Genomic DNA, 18407 nt, shown 5'->3' on the forward strand with positions numbered 1-18407 from the left:
CTGGAAATGCACCATGCTTTCTTTATGCACTCATCTCGTAAGGGACCACTTGAATATTTCCAAATTCTGAATATTATAAGAGGTCGTCACTGAACATGGTGGAGAAAGGGTGTCTATACTAGGATGAGTCAACATTAGGATATATGCCTTGGTGTTGTATCTTGAGGTTTACCCATTACCACCTTCCTGAAGAAACTGCATTCTGATCTCCAAAGTTGCTACAGAAATTTGCATTGCAAATCTACAGGAGAATCTCAATGTTCCCCTTGCTCCATAACCCAGTAGGAGTGAATTCTCTTATGTGTTACTAAACTAAGTTATGAAAGGTATGAAAAAATATCTCAGAATAATTTTGATTTGGATTTCTGTAGTGTCCAAGAATGATAAATATTTAATATGAGTTTTTAAGTCATTTAAGTTTCTTCAACTGTGAGTATTATGCTTATATATATAGCCCATTTGAATTACGTTTTTTTAAATATAGTGTTTTAGTTTTTCAAATCTGTTTTATATAAGCCCATTAGTGAATGTGCACAAGGAAATAATGTTTACCATTTCTGTAAATGGTCATTTAAAAAATTATTAATGACAAATTAGATAATGCTCTCTCAGTGAACTCACAGAATTGGCAGACAAGTTGTAAATAATAGAATGCATTACAAAAGTCCAGGACAGGGACTGGAGACATCTGTTTGAGAATTTGAACCCCAGAGGACCTAAGGGGCAATTAACAATTCTCTGTCACCTCAGGTCTGAGTGAAATCCACTGCCCTCTGCTGGCCGTTGGCAGAATTGCATGCAAACGAATATGGGGAGGTGGGAGGGAGAGGACAGGCACTTGGGGTAGCACCCACATGGAGGTGGGCGTTCTGGGGAGAGAATAGGGGTTTTCTGGGATGAAACTGGAAAGGGGCATAATGTTTGAAATATAGATAAAAATATCACAACAAATTACAAAAAGGAAATATTTCAAAACTGTGTAAGACCTCCGCCCTAAAGAAGCTATGATATATATCAAAATGAACTCAGCAAAACATCATTATCAATAACAACAAACAAACCAACAACAAAAATAGTAAAAATGTTCATTCCTCTAAAATTGGTGGAATTCATTAAATGTGCAGTCATAGCTGATGCTGTATTTCAAGGAATCCACAGGCATCAAACTCTGTGTGTCCTGAACATTTTATATTCCCATAATCAATGTTTGTATGTCCTCTAATGTATTAGAGAAATACTTCTGTGTTTGTCACTATAAAGGAAGCTAAATTTGTGACCACAGGGATGAAGCGAGGACATTTTTCATCATGAAGGGGGTTCCACAGAGCATGACACACTGTCTACATCAAGAGCACAGTTTCCTGTGCAGCTCTGGCTGCTGTGAACTGATGGTGAAGCCTACGCTGCATGAGACTTGCAGAAAACCACTGTTGCCTTACACTTGTGCTGTTACAGGAGGAAGAACCACACACGACTCAGGACGGCCTTGTGAGTGAAGGGTTAAAGGTCACGTTTTTATTTATAGGCTAACATTAATTTATTCAAGAACATTTTAAAGTGGGGAGTCAATGAGTTCAATATATATAGCCTTAGGAATATGGCATATTAATTAAGAAAAACTAAAGTTAACAAATGAATAACAAAACTTCAAACTTAAACAAATAAAACCAAATGCATAAAACAACCAAACTTCAAAGTAAAAACCAAATATAACAAGTAAATTACTCAGCATTCAATTGCTGCTGATTTTTCAACATATAACCCCAGCCTCTTGCTGGCCTTGCAAACACAGCAGAACGGCAGGTAAGATGGTAAAAATCTCTTCAAGAGGAATGTAGACGCCTCATTCGGGTTGGTTTGTTGTTGTATGGTTACGAGGACTGAGATGCGGGAGGTGTTGTCAATCTTTGCACCCTCAGTGCTCCTGGTGGACAGGTCTCTCTCTGAGAGCTGTAGTCCTGGTCTGGGCCATGGGCAAGCGTCTGCTGCAGTGTTCAGACCTAGGGGTGGAAAAGGCCTGGTGAGGACCTGCCATGTCACTTCTCCCATACACAGCAGCACAATTCAGCAGGATAATCCAGGATGATCTTTCATCTGAGGTCATTTTCTCATGCCCAAGACAGAAGGGTAAGAGATCCCACAGGCCTGCATATTTTCACAGCTTTTAAAACTGCTAAAAATTGAACAGTGAACAGCAGATAATTCCAATCGTCCATATATATTATATTTTAAAATCATGTAGCAATGTCTCAACGTCAGTTGAGGAGAGATGTGAACAACCTAGAAAACAATAGGAAGGCCTTGGAAGCCTGGCCATCACTGAAATGAAGACTATTATTATTCCTCCAGTGCAGGAATATGCCTGGGGTCCACTTACAACCTCAATATCTGCAAAGACCCAGATAAACAATATCTCAAGAAGTACATGCACACTGAAGTGATATTATATTTGGCAAGAATATGCTGCATGGAAATCTTGCCAAGGGTAGGCATTGAACTCTAAGGGAGATACTCATGCAGAAAATAAACTATACCACTCCTTTGTTATGGATATCGTAAACTATTTGTGGGGAGACTTAAAGGCACTGGGCTCAGATAATACAAGAGAGCTCAGACTGGAGGGATCAGTACACACTAGCCAGAATCTCTATGGATCACATACACTTCATGGATAAAATTTCTTTTAAAATGGACAGGAATAATATTCTGAGCTGCTCCTAGCTGACAGATGCTGAGAACTATGGAGAAAATCACACACCCAATAAGACAGTTCATAAGCACAGGGAATCTACTTGGGTCCTCTCATCCTGTGCTTTCAAATCATCTCAGTGACACCGAAATGATGCCGCATCTTCCCAGCCAAGGCCTTTTGCTCAGTGACCAGTTTTTTCTGATTCAGGGCGTCCTGCAGACTTTCCTCCATTCTCTCCTCATCCTGGTCATTAGAAGATTATATTGCCCATGGAGACATGCATGTATACAGAGACAGACAGACAGACACTCAGACATACACACCTTTGAACTCACCCAAATATATTTGTTCACACATACAAGCAGAGTATTTTTCAGAATGTGCTTAGTTTCCCAGTTAGTGGTAATAGAAGAGATCACCCAGTCTACTATTGTGGCATAAGAAAAAAAACCTGGAATGGGGTAATTACACAGTGAGCATAGGCTAAAGACAGCTCAGCCAATAAAGTGTATTCCCCTGAAAATCAGAAATTAGAAATGTGACATCTAGGCCTGTTAGTCAAGCCTGTTTAGCAAGTTCACAAGGCTGTGCACAGGAGGCTGATTTCAGGCAACAGAGCACTGGGTGTGGGCAGGTGAGCCTCTTCTGTCCTCTGCTCACTGTTTCCCAGTGCATGCAAAGTGAGCTGCATTTTTCAATATGAGGTCCCTTTAGGATACAGTACCTGACAGGGCAGCCAAACTACCAGCACAAACAGCTAGGAAACCTCCATAACCACAATCCAAGGTAAAACTTGTAATGGGATGCTATCAGATATAATTCGAGTGAGATAAGGCTGACTGATTCAAAGTCAAATGCTGGCAGGTATAATCAAACTCAGCCACAGTCCATGGAAATGCTGGACAACATTGTACCTTTCTGACTGGTGGACTTCTGGATAATTTTGCTTCATGGCTGCTCTGAGGTGAACCACTACAACACTAATGTGCCACAGTTTCTCTGCTGACACCTACTTCTTGTTCTGGAATCGCTGTGTCAAAGGTTGAACTTTCACAAGAGTTGTACATGGCTTCTCACAGGGCTACCCATTTGACACCTCCAGCAATGTCTGAGGGTCATCACTTTCTAAACCCTCCTTACAGATGGTTTTCACTCAGATCAAATGATTTTGAATAACAATGGTTAAGAGTGCCACAACCCAACACAGGATGAGTGCTGTGGACTATGTTGAGCCTAAGTTTCTGTCTGAGGCAAAAATGTGATTCCACCTCAGCATAACTCCTGGACATCTTCTGCTTGCAGATTCAACTCTAAGCAAATTAATCTTTCAAGTAACAAATTCCAGAGCAAACTCCAAAGCCAAGATATATTCAACCAAGTTTAGGCAATTCTGGAGAGAAAGTGGTGGCAGGTAACGATTAACATAACCAGGATGTTGGGAAGACACAACAAGCACATGACCTTCCAGTGTTACTGCACAGCGAGAGCAAAGGAGGCAGAAGAGCCCTGAGTCAGCAGTTTCCACACTCAGGTACATGGATTTCACACAGCAGCCTCTCCTCACATCCCTGTACCCTATTCCTGAGATTTCTCCAAGTAATGTCAATGTTGATGAATAGTTTTCCCACTGTAATAATTTCAATAGTAATCAAAACCCCATTAAGAACAGTTTGAAACTAATTGGAAACATTGTGTTTCCTCTTCTTCTATCTTTTACATTTATATATGTGTACATATAGACTAATACAATATATATAAATATGTGTCTGTGTTCAGAAACTTGTTGTGTTCACACACACACACATATGCACAAACACACATATACACACACTTTTTTATGTAAGCACCCATACCGCAAACACTTAAAACAAGCAACTCCCAATGTAACATATGTACCATAGCCATAACCATGTTCACACATCTGTGCCCAACGACACAAACACACACACACACACACACATACACACAGACACAGAGTCAGAGAGAAATGGAGAGGGGGAGGGTGGAAAGGAGGGAGGGAGGGAGGGAGAGAGAGAGAGAGAGAGAGAGAGAGAGAGAGAGAGAGAGAGGACAGAAATCATAAGTGAGAAGCAGAAAAGAATGAGGAGGCCATCCTTCTGGAAGCACAGTTGTTGAATACAGATTAGGCAAAGGAAATGTTTCAAGTGAGAGCGTAGACACTGCTATCCATCCCTTATAGAGTAAACCTGTATGGGGAATGCACTTCTTGGGCACACGAGGTTGAGAGAGTTGGAGAAAAATTTCCGTCTAATCCTCACATATCTCACACAAACCCTCACCCTGAGAGAAGCCTTTCTTACATCCCTGTTCATCCAGTCAGCTCCAGGACATAAGCCACAGGAAAGAACACTAAAACACTGACATAGAACAGGACTGACACACTGCTTCTCAAGCTCCGTCACTATGAACCACCATTTGGAAAGGCAGAAGGGACCATTTTCAATGTACGGGGAAAAGGAGAGAAAGTCCACAAGTCCCATCATAATTGAAAGTGAGAGCCATTCTTTTGGCAATTGAACTGAACTCTAAGCAGTTCTGTGCACTACAAAGATGGCTACCACATGGCATCCCTCTAGCATAATGGCATGTAAGTGTGCAATGTGTGATCAACAGATCCCCCTTAAGGATATGCCTTTTCTAGTTGAGCAGGAGGATTTGGTTGTCAATCCTCCAATTTCTTGCATGAAGCTAGAATCACAGAAAGTTTTGTAAATGGGCAAAGAAATGAACAACTGGATGAGTCCTAGGAGAGTTTCTGGATACTTTGGAGAAAGGTTAGATTGGTTTGACTTGGTTTATGCTTAGATATCAGGAAAACCTGCCCTTGATGCTTCATTCATCCTACCTTAGGCTGCTTGGTACACGGATTTTATACTGGCTTCCCCACAGAACCTTGTTGTTTCCTTAATGGATTCTTCCAGTGCAATCTGATCCCTTAGAAGCCCTTTGTACTCATTCCCTGCTCTCTGGGCATTGTTCTTCAGCTCAAAACACTCAGTTAGGAGGGGGCAGAAGGTGCGGCTGAGACACAAAGAAAAAATGGTGAATCCCAGCCAGTCTCCAACTTCCTCCCACTTCTCCAAGTCCATTCCTCCTTCTAGGATCCTGATCTGAAGAGAGCCCCAGATTATAGTCCAAGTTCACTGTAGCCATGGAGCATAACCTAGAGAGAGGTCAAATGGAGAAAAGAGCAACATTCCAGAAGTCTCAGGGCATTTCTCAAAATCCTGACACCATTGATTCAAGTTTTTCCCAGAAGAGGACTTAATCCGTATGTGTGCTTATATGTCCTTTTTATTAGAATGTCCCTTGGAGGCCAATCATTCTATGTGTCCTGTGTGTGTGTGTGTGTGTGTGTGTGTGTGTCCGTCCTGTCAGAGCCCCAGAGCATCAGGATTGATTGATGACTCCATCATTGTGCACACATTTTCTATGTACAGGATCCCTATTTGGGAAGGACAATGACTGATGAATCTCACAGTCGCTTTCCATTTGTTCAAACTATCTACAAGACGTAAAAATCCTAGAGCCTTCCTTAGAGACAGGCTTCCTGGTCTGCTTCAAACACTATAAAGCCTGATCCTCACTTTATTTCAAAGATAAGAATGGGCTGACACATGCTGTGCCTAGGGCTGGGGTCACAACCTTGTAAGTTACTCACCAGTACCAGTCATTTTCCAGTGTAAGGTTTTTACATTTGACCAAAGCATAATTGATCTGCTAGCTCATTTTCTTCATGTCGGTCATCACTTCCTGGTGCTGCTTCATGAGCATCTCGGACTCAAACTTGTTCCTGTGGCAGGGCGTGGTCCAAGGATCAAATAACATTATGAATGAAGGATTCAAGAATTACATGAATTTAGACTGAATCCTGAACTACCCCAGCCTAGGACATGCCACGCCCTTGTTCCTTGGCACTGGGTCCATTTGGTATTTATTAAGTTTATTATTATGGCCGCGGGGACAGCAGTGCCAGGAAACAAAAGCAGGGAGCTGATTTGCTTGAGCTCCATGACAGGGTTTGAAGGAATAGACTGGCTTGCCAAGAATATTCGAGGGTCCTCTGCCACCATCCGCGCTCCAACTTAAACCCATGAAGACTATTCTCCTGTTCTTAGGTAACAATTCTCAATCATAGAATCTATTGCTACATGAAAACCCAAGGAACATGGACAGTATTTACAGGGAAAAGAATTTATAACACACACCAGGAGATTCCCATGTGCGTCCACCTGAGCAGTTGTGAAATGTTGTACTGTTCAAAGTGAGGCTCTCACCCTCATCATCATCATGCCATGGAAATTGACATAGGATAATTCAGAGGCCAAATCAGAACAAAGAATACCCAGATCTTAAGTTATACACACAAACGCACTCACACATGCATACACACACACACAAACTCACACAAAACACACACACTCTCTCTCTCTCCCTCTCTCTCTCTCTCTTTCTCTCTCTCTCTCTCTCTCTCTCTCTCTCTCATACAATTAGAATGGCAAATAAATACAAGAATGTGGCATTATCTCAAAATACAATGAATAAAATCAGAGAACACCAATGATACCCTGTTGACAGTCCAGTCACACACTGTGAGGCAGCAAGAGGGATTAGGCCCCTCTAGCTCTTCACAGGACCTATTGAACCCAAAGCACCTCCAGGTCAATTTCAACAATGTTTGGTCATAATCAGAGCACCTAGAAATTCCCAAAACCCAACAACTGTCCAGGCTCCTTAAACCACACAATGAGAGCTCACACACTACTACCCTTATTCCCAGACTGTGATTCAGGCCACAGGCTATGATTTACGTTTGTAGGAATCAAAATAGCCTGTGCCACCATCTCATTCCCATCTGATCTTCACATTCTGATGCAATCAGGAAAGTGATTTTGACCATGAGCCCACCCTGGAGTTGTAGCCTACTGTGATGTGAGGAAATGTGGATTTAACAGAACTTGCATTGTGACTACCTGTCATTTAAATTCTTTCCTGGGTAATCCGCCAGGATTCTCCTGAGTTCATCTCTCTCCTTTTGCATCTTGTGGAGGGCAATTTTGAGGTTCTCCAAACGCTTCATTCTCTCCTCCTCAACAGGTGTCGTGGAGGGTTGGGATGATGCCTTCTGATCAGACTCTGTAGGTAGATAAACACCAGTAAACAGGCATATATGTGGACATAGTGTCAAGAAAAACTATGCTTACTCTAAAACAGAAGTCTGAGGATGAACAGTTCTACAGATAGAGTGAATCCCTGATGGAGCAAGAAAGCTATCTTTAAGCTGAACTCAGCTCAGTCCCTGTCCCCCACCATCATAGCCATATGGTGAAATATGCCATCATAGATATAGACCACACCTCCTACAGCCATTCTTCTGCACTGAAATTCTAAAGCTGGCCTAAAGAAGAAGAATTCGAGGACCTTCTAAGCTAATGTCTGATGTGAGGCAGGTAAGTCCTTGAGTCCAAACTGTTTAACATCTTGAATCCCTAGTCACGTGTGTTGAAGTACAAAGTAACTGAGACCATGATATATGACCAGGAGAGTATCCCTCTTGGCATCAATTACCCACGTAGTCTACAGGACACAGCTGAGAATGAAGTGCTTCCACAGCCTATCCTGAGAGAGACACTTTGTTATTCTTACACAGGCACATCCTGGTATTCTTTGACACTGCCCATGACACTAAAGAGATCCAAGGAAAGCCCCTTGACATATACCAGTTCTTGGTTCTCTGTCAAACTAATGATCAGAAATTGTTGTGTCTGGGTCAGCCATTTAGGAAGACTGAGGCTCTAAATCATACGTCCTACTCCTGGAAGGACCAGCTCAAGCCAACCTCCTCCAGGAAGCTCCCCTTGCCCTGCCCAGTACTCACTTGACCTCCTCAAGGACCTTTCCATTCGTCTTGTTCTCCAACGTGATAGAAGGCTGGCCTCCCTCTGCCTTGGTCTGGTCTCTGCATGGATATGATTGTCCCTCCGAAAGAGACTGCGGATCCTGGAGAACATGCCTCCTCGGGAACCCATTAGGAAATGAAGGGAAATGGCTCAGGCAGTTGGTGTCACCACAACACTGCTGACATCACAGAACATTCCAGTGTCTCCTGGATACAAGAGAATTTCCAGGGAAGACACTACCGGTGATGTTACTGGGAAATGCCATAGCTTACTTGCTAACTACCTCCACCCAGACTGACCAGGTTCTGCAGTGACTTTCCCAGAGACTCACTTTTGAGCGAGGAACACCCATTCGCACACTCTCCTTCCAGAGCTTCAGAGTTCTCACTGCTTCATTACAACTCAGTTGCTGAGGACAGGGAGAGTTGGTTAAAGCCTTTATATGGACAGAACATCTTTGTTAACAGCCAAAAATCTAAATATGCTTGGTGAGGGAGATTCTTCTCCCTGAAATGTATAAACCCAGGGTCCATGCATGTGACATATAGTCCAATTCCCACAGTTTTTACTGTTCCCAGGAGGCCAATAGTTTTTTTTCCTACACCTTTAAATGTATGCAAGTTGGAGCATATTGTTTCATGGACTGTGCCTTGGGAGGGGGCATGGTTTCAATATATTCACCCATGTTTTTTCCTGAAATCTCTGTTTTACAATCCCATTTTGTGCAATGGAAACTCCTGTTTCCAGGCAACAAAGTGCTCAGGTATAGGGCAAACATCAAGTTGTAAACGTTCTGTCTATTCTTAAAAGTTAAAATCCCCAAAAGTGAGGGAACTGAGACCCAAGCGAGAGCCAAGGAGGGGCAGAATGCAGAGGTGCTGCTGGCCAAGGAAGAGCAGGAGGAAGCAGAGAAGCTGTAGCACATCATGGTGCACAGGGAGCTAGAACTGGAGATCGACCTGGGCAACCTGCTGGCTTCTGACAGCAACCCCTCAATGGTGCTGTGCCAGGCCAGGGACTTGCTGGAGGCCGAGCTGTGTGCCCCGGAGTGGGAAAACCCAGAACATCTCAACAACCAGCTGTGGAAACTGCTGACCAAGGGCATGGAGGAGGCAGTGGTAGTGTGCTTGCAGGAGCCTGACACAGGCCTTCCCCGCAGGAAGCCACTGCCTGGCCAAGGGCTCTCCCTTGCTGGTAGAAGTTGGTGAGCTTTAAGAGCATCCATTCCAAGAAGAGGACCAACCTCATGTGGGACGAGGTGAATGGCCAGTAGTGATGCCCTTGTAGCTACAAGCCCTCCCTGGATGACACTGAGGAGTGGCTGATTGAGGTGCCTGGGTGTGCAAACTCCATGGAAGACCAGTTCTCCAAAAAGGATTTAGGCCAAGAAGAATGCATGGCCAAGAACTAGCTGAACCATCTGTGCAACTAGTCTGCATGCACAAGATGCAGATGCCCAGCTTGGCTGGCCTGCACCTTCCTGACACCAGAGTAAGCGGGAGCTGGGCTGCACCATGCAAGTGTCCAAGGTCTCCAAAGCTTCCTTGGGACACTTCCAGGAGGGTTCTGTTCTACCAGGTCTCCTGGGTATACACATATTCCACATTCTGGGGAAAAATAAAAGGTTTTCTAGTTCCAAACAATTTGGAGCAAATATGTATTTGTTCACCTATGAGCGTGTGAGTGTATATGCACGCCTGTGTGCTTGTGTATATGTACACCACAGAACGCAGTGTTGGCCTCACTAATTAATATCAGCATGGTTAATAACAGTGGCTCTCGTTTATTATTAGCACCTCGTGATTATAGCTAATTATCAGGAGTCTGATCTCCTCAGGAGACTTCATGCTAGCCTAAGGCAGCAGTCTGCAGACTTGTTTCTGAGGACCCCTTTTTTCTTTCCTCTTTCTTTCTTTCTTTCTTTCTTTGCTTTGTTTTTGTTTTTGAAGACAAGGTCATAGACCAGGCTGCCTGAAAGTCAGAGATCCACTTGTCTCTGCCTCCCGAGTGCTGGGATTAAAGAGATGAGTCAAAACTGCAGGCATCTAAGGACCTCTTCATGTTCTCAAAAATCACTAAGACACATACAACTTAATCTAAATGGATAGAATCTGAATCTGTCTACTAATCATATAGTAAACATAGGAAGCTTATGAAATGTAGTTGAAGGGTACTGGGGAGAAGGCGCAGTTAGGGAATCTCTTGTCATGCAAATGTGAGGACCAGAGTTTGAATCCCCATCATCCTTGTAAAGCATCATCAAGTTGACAACAAAAACTTTTACTCAATAAGTGCTGAACCCACCATAGGGCACTCTCTCAAATAAATGCTCTTTTTATATTCAGAATAGTATTAATTACATGCATATGTATGAGTGTGCTCAAATTTACGGGCACACACACACACACACACACACACACACACAAAGACATGTACACACGATTTGAAAATGCACATGTAGAAAGGAGAGAAAAAACTCCCATGAGTTAACAACTTCTGACTTCCACATGTTTACAGTGATGCCTCTAACCCTAAACATATAAAATAAATAAATTTTAATTGAAAAGTATAGTGTTTCTTTTAATTATACAGGAACCATTAATTTATGAAGCATTCTTGCATGGTTGGAATTTTGGTTGGAATTACATTTCACCACACTTCTCTCTGAGGACAAAACCAAGAAAAATATACTACATCTGTGAAATGTTTGACTCTAAATCAATTTAAGGTCGTGGTCTGAGTCATAGTCATTTGGTAGATATAGGACCTCATCCTACCTACCTCATCCAGCACACTTTAGCTGAGTGAGATCCACAATGAGAAAAACATCCTATGCATCTGCACAGAATGTAAGGGAGAAGAATGATTAAGGCTAAAGGAGAGCTTGGCAGATTAAAGGGGCACCTCCTGCTGAGCAAATGATACATGAGTTAATTATGAAGTGTTTATAATATCCCAGAACCTGTTCTTGAAGCCATCTTCACTCCATCTCATTCCGGCTTGAGAATCATGGAAAGCAGGAGCAGTGACTTTCCCATAAAACTAGGAAAACTGGATGTAGATGTCTCCATCTTCCCTGAAAGCCACGACTCTGAAGAGAGGATTCTAACCTGGATGCTTAGACCTTTAGGCACCATCTCAAAGAGACTCCTAGAAAGGGTGATATTTAAGCTGACTTGAAGGACAGTGCTGTTTGGCTGTTTAACCCATTTCTAGGTTTGTCAAATGAAGACAATGACTGAGTCTTTTGTAAGAAGAACATGAAAACGTTAAAAGCCATAGGACTGTGCCAGGGAAGTGAAGGGTCTAAGTGGTCGCGGTCACCACTATTACTGTTGGCATCGTGAAGCAGGAATGAGAGACGGTGTCCACACAGCAGTGACAGGTGAGAGATGAGTCTAATGGAAGTCAAGTTCCTCATGCTCTGGATTGAAGTAACCAAGACACTGACTGCTGTGGAGATTGGAGGCAGAGGCTAAGGAGATTCCTTCTAGGAATGTGTGTCTTTTCTGAGAGATGTTCCTGGGTGGCCTTCTGTGCTCTTAACCACAGTTACTCCTACTGATAATGATTTCTGAAGTTTGTGTCCCATTAGGGTCAATTTGTTTCATTGTGGATTTAGAATCTAGTAGGTATGGGAGGTCTAAGGCCGTAAGAAAAAGTATTTAGTCTCAGAATAGTGGTCTGGGGTTGTTCTGATCTAGGTAGCAATGTGACCTGAAAGGCAGCAGAGAGAGTCATGATTTGAGGCACCTCACAGAGCTCTGAGGAAATTACAGGGACACAAGTGACATGAGGGCATAGATGGAGGCTGACACAGGAAAGTAGGGGTCTATCTTTAGGGTACCTCCTACTCCCACCTTACATAGAGTCTACCTTAAGCAAAAGACTAATTCACATGAGATGGCCAGGTCTTTCATCTGATCACCTCCTAAATTTTAATGATCATATTTCCTGTCTTTTTACTTCTACTCAAAAACCCAATTCACTGGTGTGTCCATGTGTCTGCTAGTTACTTTTAAGCAAACTAATTAATAATAGTGGATAGAAGCTAAACAGGACTGAATAAAGTATGCATATGAGGACACTAGCTAAAGATTTTGTGTGGGTTTGAGGGGCCAAGGTAGGAGAATGCTAGAGCGTGAGGCAGAAGAGGGTGGGTGGGTGGGGGAGCAGGGGCATGGGGCTAAAGGGTGGGATGGGGCTTGTGGAGGGGAAACCAGGATGGGAGATAACATTAGAAATGTAAATAAAGTAACCAATACAAAAGGAAAAATATAAAATCAAAAGATGTGTGTGGGGAAGCCTGGGATCTTTGATCTGAGAATGCAGGCCTCGAGGGAGTCAGTAAGCTTCGTCTCCCATATGTTCCTCAGGCTTCTCTTTACAGGCTCCTTGTCCATATCCATCAGCCACAGGGTGAAAATTTCAGGAGAAGACAAACAAAGTAATGGAATTCCTTCCTTCTGAAAGCCTTTATCTTTATCTGTGGGATGATTTTTCTCCCCAACAGTACCGTGCTTACTATAAAACCTTTAAACTTGTGGACAGAGCTGAAGAAAACTTCCAAGCCTTGCGTTTTCTGTCTGTGATTTCCAACGTGGACCCCTGGATCTTCATCATTTTCAGGACTTCAGTATTCCGGACTTTATTTCACAAGTTTTTCCCAAGACCTCTAATCTACAGAAACTGGTGTAGCCTTTCCTGGCGAGCCAACATGGAATCCACTTTGTCATGGCTTTGCATGTTCTGGTAATCTGAAAATACAGCAAACATCAGGCAAAGAATCATGGTAGAAAAAGACTTTCAACTTAAATCCTTAAAAAAATACCTCCCATGGGGAGCTAGAGAGATGCATCGGCCCTGAAGAGAACTTACTTTTCATCCAGAGGACCAGAGATTGATTCCCAGCACCCACTTCAGGTGCCTCACAACCTCTGTAACTCCCGCTCCAGGGTATCTGACACCACTGGGCTCCATAAACACCTGTACTCATGTGCATGTAACCACATGTGAGCATACACACACACACACACACACACACACACAGAGAGAGAGAGAGAGAGAGAGAGAGAGAGACGTAAAAGTAATTAAATTTAAAATATCTCCCATAATTAAGACATCTACTTTTAAAAGTACCAACTTAACAATATGCCGTCACTCTGTCTCCATAAACCCTTTTGTTCTATTTAAAAAAGTGTACTATTAAGAGGCATTAAAACTTGTATGCTGTAAACAATGTTAACAGTTTTATAGAAATGATTTTAATTGCCTCCACATTTGTAACTGATAGTTCTAAATGTTTAGAGCAGTCTTAAGACCTATGGGTTTTTATTAAAATACCATAGAAACAACACAGTTTCATTATATGCTTGTAATGTTGAGGTGGGAATTTTTGAACAAACCTAGCAATGGCTCCCATGTTTTTACAGTAAAGCCTAACTTAGTTTGTATCCTTTTTCTTGTTTTGTTTTGTTTTGTTTTGTTTGTTTGTCTGTTTTTGCCAAATGACCTAAGAATAATCTGAGTTACAGACACATTTCGGAGGAATGAATTGGGAAACTAGACCAGGTGAGGCCTTTGGAGTGAACATTTCAGAGGCTCACGGCCACAGGTGAAGACCTACAACTCCCATGGAGTTAAATGAGGCAACATGTGAGTAGGACCAACAACTCAAAGTGGATGCAAGGAAACTGATCTTTTGAAGTCTGCTCTGGAGGCAGGCGTGGTGGGGAAGGGGGTCAATAATTTGCATGATGAGTCTACCATTTTCAATTCAGGAAACCTTCATTTTCACATTGATGAATTCTTTGAGGAAGAGGATTTATGCTTCTTGGGAGAACACTGGTGTGTGACTCACCAAAGAGCTGGATTATTTACCAATTTCAGCCGTGTGAACTCATAGGGCATTTAGCACAGTGAGAGGCCCACTCAGGATGTAACCTCTGTGGAGGGTCATGGCAATGGTCCTCACAGCTGCATAGTACAGCTCCGGTCTGCTGTTAGAGGAGGAAATAAAATGGTACCTGGGGCTCCTATGAGCTCTGATAGCAGAACGAGAGCACAGCGTGGCTCAGAAGGACACTGAGGGCACTGTAATTGCTCACTTATGAGATCTCAAGGGTCAGCAACGCTATGTGTGGTCCAAAGAGAAAGTGGAGCATGGGCTGCCCCTGCACTGGGAGAGAAAGTTCTAGCTAGAGATCACAGCAAGAGCTTTCAGCATTTCTAAATCAAGAGGTGGGGATAAGATAGAGTTTTTGAGTCCTTGAGCATCCTGACACTCAGATGCTGAACCGGTCTTAAGGCTGCAGCCGGCAATCTCTTCCACAGACAGGATGAGCTCCCTCTTCCAGTTCAGCAGAAAAGCAATGTTCTCAACTCTGGTTGGCCTGAAACCTCAGTGACAGTATTAACTTAAATAATGTATGTACGTATGTATGTATGTATGTATGTATGTATGTATGTATTAAGTATGTATGTTTGAATGTATGTATGTCTGTTTGTATGTATTTATGTTTGTTTGTGTGTATGTATGTTTGTTTGAATGTATGTATGTGTGTATGTATGTACATACTTATAGCAAAACTGAAAAACCCAAACTAGGAAAAAGGAAAAATAACTTGAGAGTATAGCACAGTTGACAAAAGTTCTTGGTTTTGGTTTAACTCGTGTGTCTATGTTTAATGTAAAAGATGAATCTTTCTTCGTGTCTTAGTAGGTGTATCTTTTTGTGTTCTACTGTTAGAAGGTGTGCTATGGTAATTGCTAGAGAATTTGATAAAGCGCCAGATGAATCCATAAATGTAATTTTATAAGGTTTTCAAAGAATGATGCTTTTCGATGTAAAAAAAAAGCATCTGATATTGTTTCTATGAGCAAATAATTGGCATCAATATTTCAATCTCTAGCTATGCAAGTGTGGATTTTCCAAAGTAAGTCTTAATACTACCTCAACAAAATTCCCTAGGCTTATCCAAGAGCTTAGTGTTCCTGTTTGTTTTACATGAAATGCTGATAAACTGCTCTGATGACAGGCATGTCCAGTTACAGCCCACTGGGCAGGGATCCTCACTGGTTGATCAGTAAAGTATTAAATCCCTGTCACAGACCTCATGCACAGCAGTTGGCTGAGTGCACTTTGCTCCTTGTCCACTAGAGGGAGACAAGACTCAATGGTTGTAATGCAAATGGGATTCTCAGTAGCCATGGGCTCCTGCAGTGCTAAGATGTCCCCAGCAGAGCAAACCTGTCTGAAGAACTTCTCAGGGAGCAGGTGTTTCCTTAAAGCACTGAGAATGGCTACACAGGACAACTGAAAACTGACAGGACATTCAAAGACAGTGCACAGAAGAAGGAACACATATCCTTGAGAAATGTAGAAAACCATGCAGCCTAATCACAGAAATACAGACGCTGAATTAAATGATGGACGACCAAGAAAAACTCTGTGACTTACAGGGAGGTTATTGAGATGTAAATATTCATGATCCTCTGGGAAGTTTCTCAATTTCTACATCCTTCCTGGATAACAGCCTTGCTACAGATACACTAAGAGCCTAAAAAGACCTAGGGTGCCAGCATTTTCAACCTGAAATTTCATTCCAAAAGAAGAACTAAAGATATTGTCAAAATTACATTTTTAAAAATTGTAGCCCTATGTTAAGTAGAAGAAAAGAAAGAAATGAAAGATACTACCAGGATAAGGACTAAACAAACAAATTCAAACACACATTTATATACAAACTACTTACAGATGGGAATAATAAATGTCTACAAAGAAAATGTCTTGCAAAAATAAATCGAAAGCATGAATCACAGTTGCTCTTGTCCATAATTCTTTATGTTTTCCAAGATTTGAGAGGATAAGTATTCCTTTTACATGAAAATGTATTTGAAAAAGTGTCTAGAACTAAACTGAGAAAATAGGAGGAAAAGGTACTCAGGGTGAGCGTTGGGTCTGAGGCATCAGAATGTGCAGAGGCAGGCATGAATGAGGGCAGCAGGCTTAGGAGCTTCATCTTGTCCCAAGTGTGGATTCATGACCCAAACCTCACAGAGAAGGCCTGCAAGAGTGGCAGTTTCCACACTGGGGAGTGATGGGTGGGTCAGCAGTAGGAGCTAGAGTACTGGCAGGCCCTGCCTTTTTATAACTGGGGGCTTTGAAATGAGGGCGGTTTGATAGATGGAGTTGGGGGCTCACCCTAGGATGTAGACTCTGACCAGGGAGGGCAGAGGCACCAGGGAGCATGAGAGCATGTGTCACACCTGATACAGTGCTGCAGTCTTTGTACTGGACAAGGTAAGGAAGTAATGAATCTGTAAAGAGCCTGGCCCTGGTTTTTCATGCTATGAAACCCACCGAATCAGAGGGAGGGGTATTTTATGATTTATGTACTGAAAGGGGACATAGAGACTCTATGTGCAGGGGCAGAGAAGTCTAGTTGAAAGACTCCCCTCAAAGATAAAAAGGAGTCAAAGGCTCTGTCCTCTAAATGTGAACAAAAACTAGTGTTAGGCACAGCAGAATTCAAAGCACTAAGGGTAATGATTGAATTCAACTATGTGGCTATAGTATAGCACCAGGAGGAAATCCATCACAGCTGGTGGTTTTTGAACAAGCACCATGGCCATCAGAATACAAAGGGAAGAGCACAGAATCATGGGAAATCAAAGTGGTAATACCATGACACATGGCAGAAAGATTCAGGCAAGATGGAGCTGGATTCAGGTAGCAGGGGAAAAGGAGTTGAGTACACAGTGGCTTAGGAAGCAGAGCTAATGGGATCTACCATCTGATTCATGGGAACCACCATGTGACTCATGGGATGTACCATGTGACTCATGGGATGTACCATGTGACTCATGGGATCCACCATGTCATTGGAGTCTGTGTCTTTTAAGTTCCATTGCATTTGACCACTTTTTGTCTCTGAGTGTCTGTGTTCCCATAAAATGCTTATGAATGGAGAAGCACTGTGAAAGAGTGTCTCTTCCCCCTAACTTTCCTGTTTTCCTGGACAATAGGTTATGACTCCTGGCTGAGATTCCTGTGGGTTTTCAGGAGCTTAAGTGACAGTTGATTGGCTTTGTCACTTCTCTGTTGCTGTGATTAAGTATGTGTACAATAGCAACAGTTAAGGGAGAGAAGTTTACTTTGTTTTATAGTTGCAAGATGCACCACAGTGGAAAGTCAGTACAGCAGGAGCCTGAGAGCTGTTGTACTGACTGCAGGCAGAGAGCAGAGGAAGATGCTGGTCTTCAGATCACTTCATCCCTCTTATCCAGTCCACTGTCCCAGTCAACCACAGAGGGTGGGTCTTCCCACTTCAATCAGTCTAATCAGAAGAGTTCTGCACAGCATGTCCCGAGGCTAACCTACATCTAGTAATGCTTTATATAATAGAGCTAATAATCAAATGATCTTCCACTTGGGTGCCTAGAGCTGTGTCTCCAGGGAGATTCCAGGTGCTGTCAAGTTGATGATCAACAAACACTAACCACCATGCAAACTATGAAGACGAGTTCTTCATTTAGACTCAAGCCTACTTGCCATGTATTCCTAGAAGTTCAGGAAAGTAGAAATTCCATAAATATCAAAACCTGAACAACCTCCTCACTTACCAGTCAGGCATGCTAGACCAACACTTCTGAAACTGTGACCTGGACAAGCATCAGTAGCTTCGTTACCTGGGAATTATCAGAAATGCAAATTTTAACTCTACTCAACCTATTCTCTGGATGAAGCCAATCACCTCCTCTCATTGGACTGCCTGGAATAGATGGCTTTCCCT

The 18407-nt window shown here is 42.6% G+C and overlaps 1 long non-coding RNA gene and 1 pseudogene across 1 annotated transcript; one reads left to right on the top strand and one right to left on the bottom strand.

Annotated features, from left to right (window-relative positions):
- Positions 1-996: 996 nt before the first annotated feature.
- On the bottom strand, positions 997-7846 carry LOC120096938 (disks large homolog 5-like). The gene is made up of 4 exons (XR_010057898.1): positions 7687-7846; positions 6375-6506; positions 5559-5734; positions 997-2000 (listed from the first exon to the last, which is right to left on the bottom strand). It is a non-coding gene; the product is annotated as a disks large homolog 5-like (long non-coding RNA).
- A 393-nt stretch (positions 7847-8239) lies between these two features.
- Positions 8240-13369, top strand: LOC134482259 (ribosome biogenesis regulatory protein homolog; annotated as a pseudogene).
- Positions 13370-18407: the final 5038 nt, after the last annotated feature.

The sequence above is a fragment of the Rattus norvegicus genome, chromosome 15 (genome assembly GCF_036323735.1).
Source record: "Rattus norvegicus strain BN/NHsdMcwi chromosome 15, GRCr8, whole genome shotgun sequence".
In the NCBI taxonomy this organism is placed as follows: domain Eukaryota; kingdom Metazoa; phylum Chordata; class Mammalia; order Rodentia; family Muridae; genus Rattus; species Rattus norvegicus.